At 43.9% G+C, this 12030-nt stretch overlaps 1 protein-coding gene and 1 long non-coding RNA gene across 6 annotated transcripts in view; one reads left to right on the top strand and one right to left on the bottom strand.

Annotated features, from left to right (window-relative positions):
- IQSEC1 (IQ motif and Sec7 domain ArfGEF 1) overlaps window positions 1-12030 on the bottom strand; it is a 781720-nt gene that overhangs the window by 384925 nt on the left and 384765 nt on the right. The gene's annotated exons all lie outside the window — the stretch shown is intronic.
- On the top strand, window positions 3873-6748 carry LOC146027013 (uncharacterized). The gene is made up of 3 exons (XR_014454624.1): window positions 3873-4284; window positions 5316-5603; window positions 6624-6748. It is a non-coding gene; the product is annotated as an uncharacterized LOC146027013 (long non-coding RNA).

The following is a 12030-nucleotide window of genomic DNA, read 5'->3' as shown; positions in this document are numbered from 1 at the left end:
ATAATGGAAATGCTGTAGATGTGATTTTCCTAGATTTCGCTAAAGCATTTGATTTGATACTGTCCCACACAAGAGATTGAGTAATAAAATGGAGAACCTAGGATTGGGTGAAAATATCTGCAGATGGGTAGGGAATTGGCTATGTAATAGAGAACAAAGAGTGGTTGTGAATGGTGCCGTATCAGATACGATACCGGTACTAAGTGGAGTGCCCCAGGGTTCGGTTTTGGGGCCCATTCTGTTTAACATTTTTATTAAAGATATTGGGATAGGGTTACTTAGCAATGTATCCATCTTTGCGGACGATACAAAACTCATCAAATCATCAGAAGATGTCACCATGCTTCAAAATGATCTTGCAATTCTAGATGAGTGGGCAAAAAAATGGAAGATGAGGTTCAATGTAGATAAATGTAAGGTTATGCACCTTGGGAGACACAACCAGTGTGCAAGTTACAACCTTAGCGGAGAGGAACCGGGTAATTCCATACTTGAAAAGGATCTAGGAGTCCAAATAGACAGCAAACTGGGATGTAGTGCCCATTGTAATGTAGCTACAAAAAAGGCCAACAAAATTCTGGCATGTAATAAGAGGGGAATGGAAACTAGGGACTCAAGGGTAATTATGCCACTGTATAAAGCATTGGTGAGACCTCACCTTGAGTACGGAGTGCAGTTCTGGGCCCCACACTATAAAAAGGATATCACAGAATTAGAAAAAATCCAAAGGCGAGCAACAAAGCTTATTAGGGGAATGGAAAATTTAAGCTACGGGGAGAGATTAAGCAATTTGGGACTATTTACATTGGAAAAGAGACGTTTAAGAAGGGACATGCTCAACATGTACAAGTATATCAAGGGCCAATATAAGGAACTGTCACACACCCTCTTTTCTACTAGAAAGGAATCTAGGACACGAGGGAATGAGTATAGATTAGAAGAAAAAAGATTTCATTCAGCTAGTAGAAAGAATTTTTTTACGGTCAGAACAGTCAAACTCTGGAACTCTCTTCCCAGAGAGGTGGTAACGGCTGGCTCATTAAATGCGTTCAAGGCAAAGTTGGACAAGCATTTACTGGATAAAAACATCCATGGGTACAAATAAGGAATATAATCTGTCTGTAAAATATCAGAACCTACCAAATCAGCAATGGATATCTATACCAGGTTGAACTAGATGGACGCAAGTCTTTTTTCAGCCTTACCTACTATGTAACTATGGCCCTTATTCTGATCGGTGCAGACTTTTCCGAATTCTTTCGGATGGCGTTTTTTAGCCGTCTGCGCATGCGTGGAGAACGCTACGCGCATGTGCCACGCATGGTCTCCGTACTTGTTCTCACTAATACCGTACAGAAATGTGCACCGCAATCATTCGGCCAATATGGGTGTGTTATGGGCGTCATGCGGAATGACACAGGGGCGTAGTTTCAAAGTGGGCTAAACTGGGCGGAAACATGGGCGGACACGGGGGAGTACACACATTTTGGTAGGCGTGCATTCGGACAGCACGCCGAATGCACGCGAGCAAAAAGGGAAGAAATGTGCGGTGTACAAAAGGTTACTCTTGCTTTGCGGACACCACTCGGTCATGCGCTAGGCAATCGGAACGCCTAATCAGGACGAACGCACCTCAACCAATGTCACCTGAACACAATACAATCACATACTTTACCCATTACTTGTTAATTACACGCTTCTCACTGCTACAATTGGAAGCATTGCAGCTTAAAGGGAACATTACATGCTGCACTTGTCACACACTTTTACACTGCAAATAATCAACACAACTTAATATTAATAATACTAATACACATGGCACTTGTGCATGTATCAATTTATACAGACATTTGGGGGGCCAACATAAAATGTATTAAACAAACTTTGGTACAAATTTCAAAACCATAACAAAACAAATGGTACCATACCAGGACAAAAATGACATAATATATAATAAATAGCCACAGCAGAATCATTGGGAACACATCAGGTGGCTTCACAACAAAAGTACAGCACCAACACTTCAAGTACAGCACACAGTAATGGTAGCCGAAACAGGGCAACAGGGGAACCAAACATGACATTTGAACCGCGGGCAAAAGTGGTGACCCTTGGCACGGATTTGGACACAGGATGCTGACACACACAGCTCAATGGAAGATTTGGGAAGACATAACGGAGGAGATTAATGGGGACACAAGTTCATTTGCGAGCACGTTTGCCCCTGGCAGGCTCCTTGCCACGTGCAGCAGCTCTTCGGCCTCGTCCACGGCCAGAGTCAGATGGTGGCTCATGTGGAGCACATGCTGGTGAGGGGGTGGATCTTCTTCCCCCTCTGGCAGCAGGGAGTGATGAGGTTGGTAATGCACCCGAAGCGGGTGACATTAGGGCCCTATTGCTGTTAACTAGCTCCACCATAAGTTCATTATGGCGGAGGAGGAGGTCGTTTTGCCGCAGGGCTTGATCAGCCAGCACCTGCAGGCTACCAGCAATAGCTTGGTGGCTGCCAGCCATAGCTTGCTGGCTGGCACTCATAGCCTGCAGGCTCTCAGCAATACTCTGCTGGCTGGTGGTCAAACCCTGCAGCACCTCCTCGGCCCTACGCACCCGCTCGAATGCCGACTCTCCCTGCTGCACAATACTATCCAGCACACGGCCCCACATGGACAATTCAGCCGCAGACAATCCCGGCGGCTGCTGCACGGGCCTGCTACTGGGGCCAGGTGGCACAGACTCCACAACCTCCTCAAGAGAATCTTGACCAAGCGATGGCGATGCTGTTGAACAAGAAAATTCCAATTACCACACATTCCATGCAAAATTTAAAACATCTACTTATGGCCTGGCAAATAATTACCTTCAAGAGTAGAAGCCCTCACTTCCGCTGGGGACTCACTGTCTATAGTACTCACCCCTCGGACCTCCTCCACTGCAATACAGCACTGGGCCATCTCTTCCAGGGGGGTGAGCTCCAGCTTGGATGGCATGGGGCCAGCCCCAGAGGTCTGGCTGTGTTGCCACCGCTCGGTCAATTTCTTCTTGAGGTTGCCTTTGAAGTCGTGCCACCTGCAATCAAAGTGAACATATTAATACATGTAACTCCTCATGTTTGCTGTAGCACCCATTGCAATCTGAAACATAATACAACCTGTGCCTACTGACACCAAACTTACATTATATTCATTTTTCAAAACAACCCTTAGAAGATACAAAAACAGTCACCCTCCAATAACTATCAATTCAATGTCATGGCCAACATGTCTGTGCCTCCAAGCAACGTGAACACCCATTGGCCAACTCCATCTAATATTGAATGTAAACATTACTGGACTTGTACTACTCTAATGTAACACACATGTACTTGCCTCTTCTTAACATGCTCCGTCTGACGAACTTGTGGAGCCACTGCATTAATCTCCGCCGTTATCTCCTCCCAGATCTTCCATCTCCTTGTGTGTGTCAACTTCACCGCTGGACACTCAATTAAATCACGTGCCCGGGTCACCAGGATGTCAAGCTCCCGCGGTTCATATGCCATGTTTCGTGTTGTTGGTTCCCGTGTTGCCCCACTGCGGCCACGGGCACGGGCACTGGCACTGCCACGGCCACCGGTTGCTGTACCTGAAGTGCTGGGCTGGCTACTCTGTTGGGAAGCCACCTGCTGTGTTCCCAATGATTCTGCTGAAGCTGAGGATGGCCCAGCTGCTGATTGGCCTGATGTTGATGGGCCAGCTGGGTCCTCTGGGTTGAGGGGGACATAGGTGGTGTTGGCCTCCATGCGGGACAACAGATTCTGCACCACCTGGTCTTCCTCTGAGTCTGAGCCTGGCATGTTTGCAACAAGTGTTTGCCTCACTAGGACAACTTTAAATACAATTTCTGTAATTGGCGTTAATCAGCTGCAACCTGCGTTCCGTACGGCCGCGTCCCGTACGCCAGCGTCAACCGTGCGGCGCATACGGCCCGCCCCTTGGTGTTGAAAAATATTTCCAAAAAACCTGGCAAACTCAGTAAGTCTGATTTATTAGCTAAATGCAGATTCCAACACCAATGACCAAATAAAACTGAGGTCAGACATGAAATGTATATTTGAATGTACTTCTGTACTGTGCACTTGTTTGCTATGTAGTACAACTGACACTACCCATTCCATATGTCAATCCAGTCCACCACTTAGCCACAAGTAATCAGTGCTAGCATCCAAATCACATGTGAAAGCACTCCAAAATCAGCCAGGATTCTAGCTACTTTTCATTCCACCTCTGTAGTATGGCCCAGTAGAAGGTAAGTGTACACATGGCACCATGGCGTAATTTTGGGAAAAGGTCTGCCACTATTTGCTATGTTTCTGTTGCATAGCTTTCATTATAAAATAGCTGTTTAGTACCTTGTTGAGTTAGGTGTAAGTGTCTACTGATGCAGACTATTTCACCTGGTGCTTATACCCATGTTTGGTGAATGTTATAGATTATATATAATGTGTTTACATCTTAGTTTAGACTGTGTGTTTAGGATGGGGGTGCGATGCAATGGGTTAGCCGTCTGTTCGGGCGCATACATGCTGTTAGTGTACAAATGAACAATAAAGTTAATACCAAATATCACTCTAACCAACCAATGACAGCACATGATTGTTTGATTAGTGCCACTCCTAAAATGGCTGCCTACCAGCGTGCAGAACCCTTCTCCACTGCGGAGCTACTGGCGCTGGTGGGAGTGATGGAGCGGAGACTGGGGCAGGCAGGCCCCTTCATCTCGAATAGGGATAAGCGCCGGGCATATGTTGCGGCCCGGCGCCGCATATTCGCCAGCACTCATGTGCGGAGGACCATCGCCCAACTGGAGAGGCGATGGTCCGACCTGCGGAGGCGGGAGCCGGATCGTCTGCAGGTTCTGAGGCGGCGTCTGCAACGCTGTAAGTATTTTCGCCAAATACCTATAAATTACAGTGGCCAGGATTCGGTCTGCTTTAAAAGTGTTAAAATGGAGAGTAACAAACAGGCAGGCAATCAGCTCCTACCTGGCATTTTACAACTACAGTCTGTGACATGACAGGAAGGATCTGATTGGCTGCGTGTTTATCACTCTCCATTTTATCACTTTTGAAGGCTACTGCATCTAGGCCAGTGAGTGTTTGCATTTTAACATTATTTAATATTAATATTACATGAGGTCAATTGGGTGTTTATGACATAGAAAAGCCATATACTATATGTGTGATATATAACACATATATAATGTCGTTATGAGATGTACTTGTTAGAGTAATTTAAATGTGAAATGACACTCACCCATTTTGTTTGTTTAACCCACAGCGCGGGAGAGAGCCAGACAGGCCCGTCAGGAGGCCCAGGAGGTGCCCATTGAGGAGGCCAGACAGGAGGTGGGCAATGAGGAGGACTCCCAGGAGGTGCCCATTGAGGAGGCCAGACAGGAGGTGGGCATTGAGGAGGAGTCACAGGCCCACAGTTATGTGACAGAGGAGGACACGGAGGAGGCACAGGAGGTCGACGTGGAGGAGGAGGAGGTGCCCCTACCCCTGGACGATGTGCCACCACCTCCCAATGTGGAGGATGAGGACCTGGTGGAGCTGCCTGGCAGGGGTAAGTAGACATAATGCTTCATTACTGAGTTAGGTACAGGTTGTTATGTCGCACAGCTGATTCAATTTTCCTATAATATAGTAAAGAGTAGTCCCAAAAAATGGAAAACAACAGACACACTTTGGTCTTATAGGCCCATGCTGCAAACGTGCAATCTGGATGCTCATGTAGGTGATGAGTCTTAATTTATGGATGCTCTTTGTATAGAAACAACAATAAAACATCAATGGAATATGGGCAGGCCTGATTTATACTGGAGTCCCATGTGGGCAGTTTGCATGGGCCCCCCTCTAGCCAGTGTGCCCGTGTTGTTGTCATGTATTTTTGTAAGGTATTATGTATGATGGATTGACCTTAGAAATTGTTTGGTGTATGGAAGCGGATTAGTGCTGCACTTTCACCTATGTGACAAATGTGACAAGGAATCATGAAGTAATGGGAAGAGGGAGTAGCCTAGCATTTTCCTGTGGTATCTATTCTATCTATTCGATCTATCTATCATGCAGTTTAGCTATTAAGCAGTAACATGCAGGTATATATGTATGGGTCAATGTGGCATGTTGTAGTGGGTGTATGTTTTGAGTTGAGTGAGGAGTCTTTGGCCAGAACAAGTGTGAGTGATCCTCAAGTGTGGTTCTGTTTTTGATATATAGATTGTGAAATGTATATATCACACAAGTGTGTGTGTGTGTGGTGGCAGCATCATGATCATATATTTGATGACATAACATACAAGAGTGGATAAGGCTTTTTTTGTATGTATGTTTTCTCATGGTGTAGGTCATGGGTCTTCAACCTTTGGCCATACAGATGTTGTGAAACTACATGTTCCAACATGCATTGCCACATTTTTTCCTATAAGAGCATGCCAAAAAACCTCAGGGCATGCTGGGACATGTAGTTTCACAACATCTGGAGGGCCACAGGTTGAAGACCTGTGGTGTAGGTACTTAGGATTGACTGTACAAGGTGTACGTGAGTAGCATAATTAATGTTGTACCCCCTTTCTCATGCACACAGATTACCAGGAGCCACCCCAGGGAGTAAGAGGGGCTCTCATGAGCTTAAGGGAGGACCTGAGGCGGATGACGGCTCATGTGGAGGACCTCTGTGTCCTGCTGCTGGACGAGTGATGGTGGTCCATGTATTGTATTTATTTTAATAAAAGTTTGCCGTTGTTTAAGAAGTTGTCTGTGTGTTATTTTAGAATTTAACATTAAAAGTATAAAAAGCATTTAAAACACAAACATGTGGATGTTTAGATATGTACACAGTAAAAGGGTAGATAACATTTTTATCCACATAGGGAATGTTAGGGTTAATGTATAGTGCTTGTAAGTGTTTAAGGATCAATTAGCTAAATAACAGATGACCAGGAGCAACAATCTGTTCTCAAAGTGGTTTGTTAATTGCATAAGTGTGTCATGTGATCTATTTTGGAACTCAGATAAGAGTAGTCTGGTTTTGTGCGTAAGTACACCGCATCTGTGCGTAGTGGCCGCTTCGCGTCCGTTTGACGCGGGAAGGCCGTGCATACGCGGTCAGACCGTGCAGAATCGGAGTGTTTCCCCCGCACACACATGGTTTGTATGTCGTCCGTACACACACCCTGTTCTTAAAGAGTGAGTCCGTCCGAATGCGGAGGACACGTGGGCGTTTCTACGGACGATGCCCGCACGCTGCCGCACAGCGTGGCGTGCGGCCCGCACCGTAAGAATTCGGGAATATCCGCACCGATCAGAATAAGGGCCTATGTAACAACGTATGGCATTGTGTTTTATGGGCATTACTTTGTTGGCATTATGTGTAATGGCCATTACAGTGTGTGACATTATATTTAATTGGTATTACGGTGTGTGACATTATGTGTAATGGGCATTACTGTGTACATTTTTGGCTCGCCGACGGCGCGCAATGTCCCTATTTATACATCATTATCTAAACTATGGCTTAATCCATGTGGCGTTATCTGAATTTTGGCTTAATCCATGTTGCATTATGGAAATTTTGTCTCATTCTTTTTGGCATCATGTGTAAGCGGCAAGTATAATAGGGTCCACTATTTTGTTGCATAATGTGTAAAAGTGGTATATGGTGTGGCGCGCACACAACTCCATCCTTCACTTTTCACTCCACAGTGGGCCTGTGGACTTAAAATGTCAGGGCCTATTTCTAATCCCATTCCTTCCCTCTTTCTCTGCTCTCCTCCACTCTATCTCGCTTCACTCTCTGAGAATGCACACTGGCACTACTAACACCGCTCACTCCCATCCCCCCTGTCATAGTGCCCTCCCTGTCATTTTCTCCTGGATCTGCCCCTGGTCGCAGGTAAGAATGTTGGCTTCAGAGATTCACAGAGAGGTTCTTAGATAAAATACTGGCTATAAGATCCCGGTTAGCAGCCGTTATACCCCAAGTTTTCATTACATAAGATTGTTAAATACGAACAATGTACAGGCTTATCTGCAAAAGACACATCAAGCAACTGAATACGTACTTATCAATCTTTGACAATAGTCTCTCAAACTAGATACTGTATATACAGTTTGAGCCACATAATACTAAATTTAACTGAAACTACACACAAATTTGATACAGGACTTCAAAACACTAGGGGGGGGGATTCAATTGGTTGTGAAGTTTAACTTGCGCCCACTTTTGGAATACATGGTATCAAATAAAAAAATAAATGGAGGCTGGTTTTTCAGCTCTGTAAACCCCAGGGTGCGAGAAACAAAGAAAAAAAACACACACACATACACACATATATTCAGACTAATTTCTATACTCTACCGCTGCTGCAGTAAGTGTAATTACAGACAAATTAAGCTAATGGGAAACTCCCGATTGCTTAAGCCCTCAGGACTGGGGGAGGGGGTCTTGGGAGCATTGGGAAATCTTGCCGATGGCCGGCACAAATTCCCATTGCCCTGAGCAATACTAGATTGACCAGACAGTAGTAGTGGGAGGTTATACAGAAAGGTGTGAAGATGATCAGCTCAGTCTTAAGCTGGCCATAAGCATAAGCCCAGGGTTGGGCTCTTGGACCGGTCCTGTTTCCAAAAATTGGGCCCCTCGTATTTTGGAACCAGGACCAGTCCAAGAGCCCAATCCTGGTTTCTTAAATTCAGGGGAACCCCAACCTCTGTATTTTGGAAACCAGGACTGGCACAAAGAGCCCTGGCTGGTTAGTGTTAAAATAATACTGTATTACATTTCACCCCATGTGTTGTTTCTAATATATTACAAACTTTTAATTTGCTCAAAAAACCACTCACTGCCTCAACAACTATATTAAAAAAACAAACCATTTAACACCTTTTAAGAACCTCCAATACACTGCTTAAGGTAACAGCCTTATATACTGTCCTGCTATCTTAATTACTTACTACTTTTTGGGTTTAGGATGTTTTTATATTTCTCCCAGGTTCTTTCTTGTAAAGAAATTGCCCGCCACCGAGAGCATGATTCAACTTTTATGACTGAATGTCGTATTTATAAGGTGAGCACATTGCTGTGATACACGCAAGTTTTATGCAAGTTCAATTGTGAAAACCTGTATCTTATAAACATAACCCCTGAGTGTTGGGTAGAATATCTACAGAGAATAGAATGTGCATAGGGGGACATTGTGGAATGTGAATATCATTTTCTCCTGTTACATTCTTGCTGTGGATAACAAAGTGAAACAATAAGTCTGCAAAGATCCTTTGTCCAAATATAAGCAGCAGTGTGAGCACCAGGACCACAATCCATGGCCCAGTTGAGATCTTATCTATACACAGTGAGTATCACATGTGTACTTCAAATATCAATGGTACTTCATCCATTGGATGCACTCTGGCAGAAGGCAGCACCATGGAAAAAGTCTCCACGTTGTGAAAAGGCTTTTCAGAGAAGATACTTACAATAAGGCACTTTCCACCATCTTTACCTATCAGGCTGGTATTTGACATTTCACTTCATGTTATAGTTGCATTCTTGTGTGACCAATCACATTACTAGTGAGATATTTTATATAGTAGAAGAACCTTATGATGCCTACATTGATAGTGGAGCTTTGAATTAAGCATGAAGAGTGAAGACCTTCCATCAGTGTCTTAATATACAGAAGAGTATATTGGTCACAGACCACAGCCTCTTGGGTCTATGAACAATCATGAGAAATGGCAGCTGCTAAATTACAGAAATGTTAAATATTTGCAGTTTTATTTTGGAGGTATCTGGGATCACAAGAGGCAACCTGTAATCCTTTTGTTACCCTAGGGGACGCAGGCTTGGCCAGATTGATATGTATTATCTTGAATGTCTCCTGTTATAATGGTTTTCGGCACAGCACAACAGAATTTATTTACCCCAGTTATTCCTTATTGGTGATATCCTTTACTGTAGCACTCTGTCTCCATATACTGTAGCACTCTGTCTCCATATACTGTAGCACTCTGTCTCCATATACTGTAGCACTCTGTCTCCATATACTGTAGATGAGTTGATCCTGGACTTATTAAGGCCATTAATTTAGCCCCTGTTAGTTATCCGTGAAATATCCTTCACTACTGTGGTGGGTGGGTAAGAATAATTGGGTGGGTGGGTGGTGTGGGAGGGGTAAATTGGATTTGTTTGGTGCAGTTTAGCTTTACTTCTAGCTAATGACCACTTTCAATAAGTAATGGTGTCACCAACTGATGCCTGAAATGACCCAATCTTATCTAAAGCTTATGATATTATAGTTAAAGTCAAATCATGGCAACTCAATGTATTTCAGCTATAAAATATATATTGTCTGTATGTCAAAGAACATTAATAGTGTTCAAGATTAATCGTGCCTACCAAGCTTTATATATTACATACTTCCCAACATTTTCTAAGCTGAAGCCAGGACATGTCTGAAAAAGGGGCATGACCTCAGCAGAAGGGGTGTGGCTCAAATGTGATGATGCTACCACAGACCATGCCTCCCATCTTCTGACACTGTGGGGGAGGGGTCTGCTCACTGCTCCTGGCATTCCACCTGTCCCTATGTCCCCTGATTAGACAGGCATGCAACCGGTATTTATGTACCACAACAGCAGAAAAAGAGAGGGGGCTTCCCAACTTCTCCACTGCACCCCACATGTCGGATATCGCTGCCGTCCACATGTCGGATATCAAGACACTGCCCAAAAAATAGGACTATAGCGAGAGAATCTGGACAGTTAGGAAGTATGGTATAATGTGCATGTGCTCAGAGGTAAACAGTATATAACAGCTGCTGTTCTTTGCATCCCTAACTGGTCAGCATGCTTATTCATTCTATATACAGTACATCCCAATCACAGCGCAGAGAGCTCTCAGGACGCTCACAAGCTACTGGCTAGCTTCCCACTGGCGTTCATTTGATTGCCATTATCTCCAAGCATGCCAATAATGCTGACAACTACATTCTCCCTACTTTGGATTGACTGCATAATATTGCAAGACTGACAGGAAACAAGGACAGTGAATGACAGCAAGCACAGTGTTTAAGAGGACTCCCCAAAGAGACATTGAGAAATTCCTACTAGCCAACACACATCACGACTTTCACAAATCTATTAGCCGTGTTTGCTGGACTTTGTCTCTATAACTATTCTGCATTATTATTATGTTTCGCTAAGAAAATAATGTTTGCAATACAGTATCTCCATTCTGCAATATACATGTATCTATCAGTTTGGGAAAAGCGGTACTCCAATTATAATTAGCAGAGAAGCACTCGTGTACGCTGCACAGGTGTAGGCCATCAGAGGCTGCCATTGCTAGGTGACATTATGTAGTCATGAAAACAATGTCTACGCAATCAGATTTCTTTTAACGGATTATATTGTCAGCGAACACATTTTTAGACTGACTTTGTATAATTCTGTGTTCTATATGTACTGTATAATCTGCATAAACATTCCATCTGTACGAATACAATGCGCAGCTGATTAGACAGAATAATATGCAATCAGGGCCCTCACAGATAGAGCTAAGTATTTAGAACACCATAATGAAGTGCTATATAGAAAATTATAAATCGTTTCCAAAATGCTTAAATGTACTGTGGTGACAGAGACAAAAGATATATTAGGAAAAGAAACACAAATAGTGTTGTGTTAAAGTGACACTATTAGTATAAAAATTAAGGCTAAACCATCTAAGACAAGAACCGCTATGTTTCTCAGCAGGCAGATTTGTGACGTCAACACACGAGTACAACCAGTGATATAAGCTTTCTGAGCAATTATTACCACTTGTCAGACAACAAAAGGTCAAAACTTTCATTAAGATAACATTTATTGAAGGGCAGGCGCCAGATTAAGCCGCATTCTACTAGTTATGAAGAAATGTGCCATTATTAACCCCTTGAGTGGTGGATTTTCATGGGGTCGGACAAACCTGACAGGGCAGGTTTGTCCTGCCCCAA

Source organism: Crinia signifera, chromosome 8 (genome assembly GCF_055691185.1).
Source record: "Crinia signifera chromosome 8, ASM5569118v1, whole genome shotgun sequence".
In the NCBI taxonomy this organism is placed as follows: Eukaryota; Metazoa; Chordata; class Amphibia; order Anura; family Myobatrachidae; genus Crinia; species Crinia signifera.
Note: the sequence above shows the minus strand (reverse complement) of the source record. Positions and strands in the feature narration are given on the sequence as shown.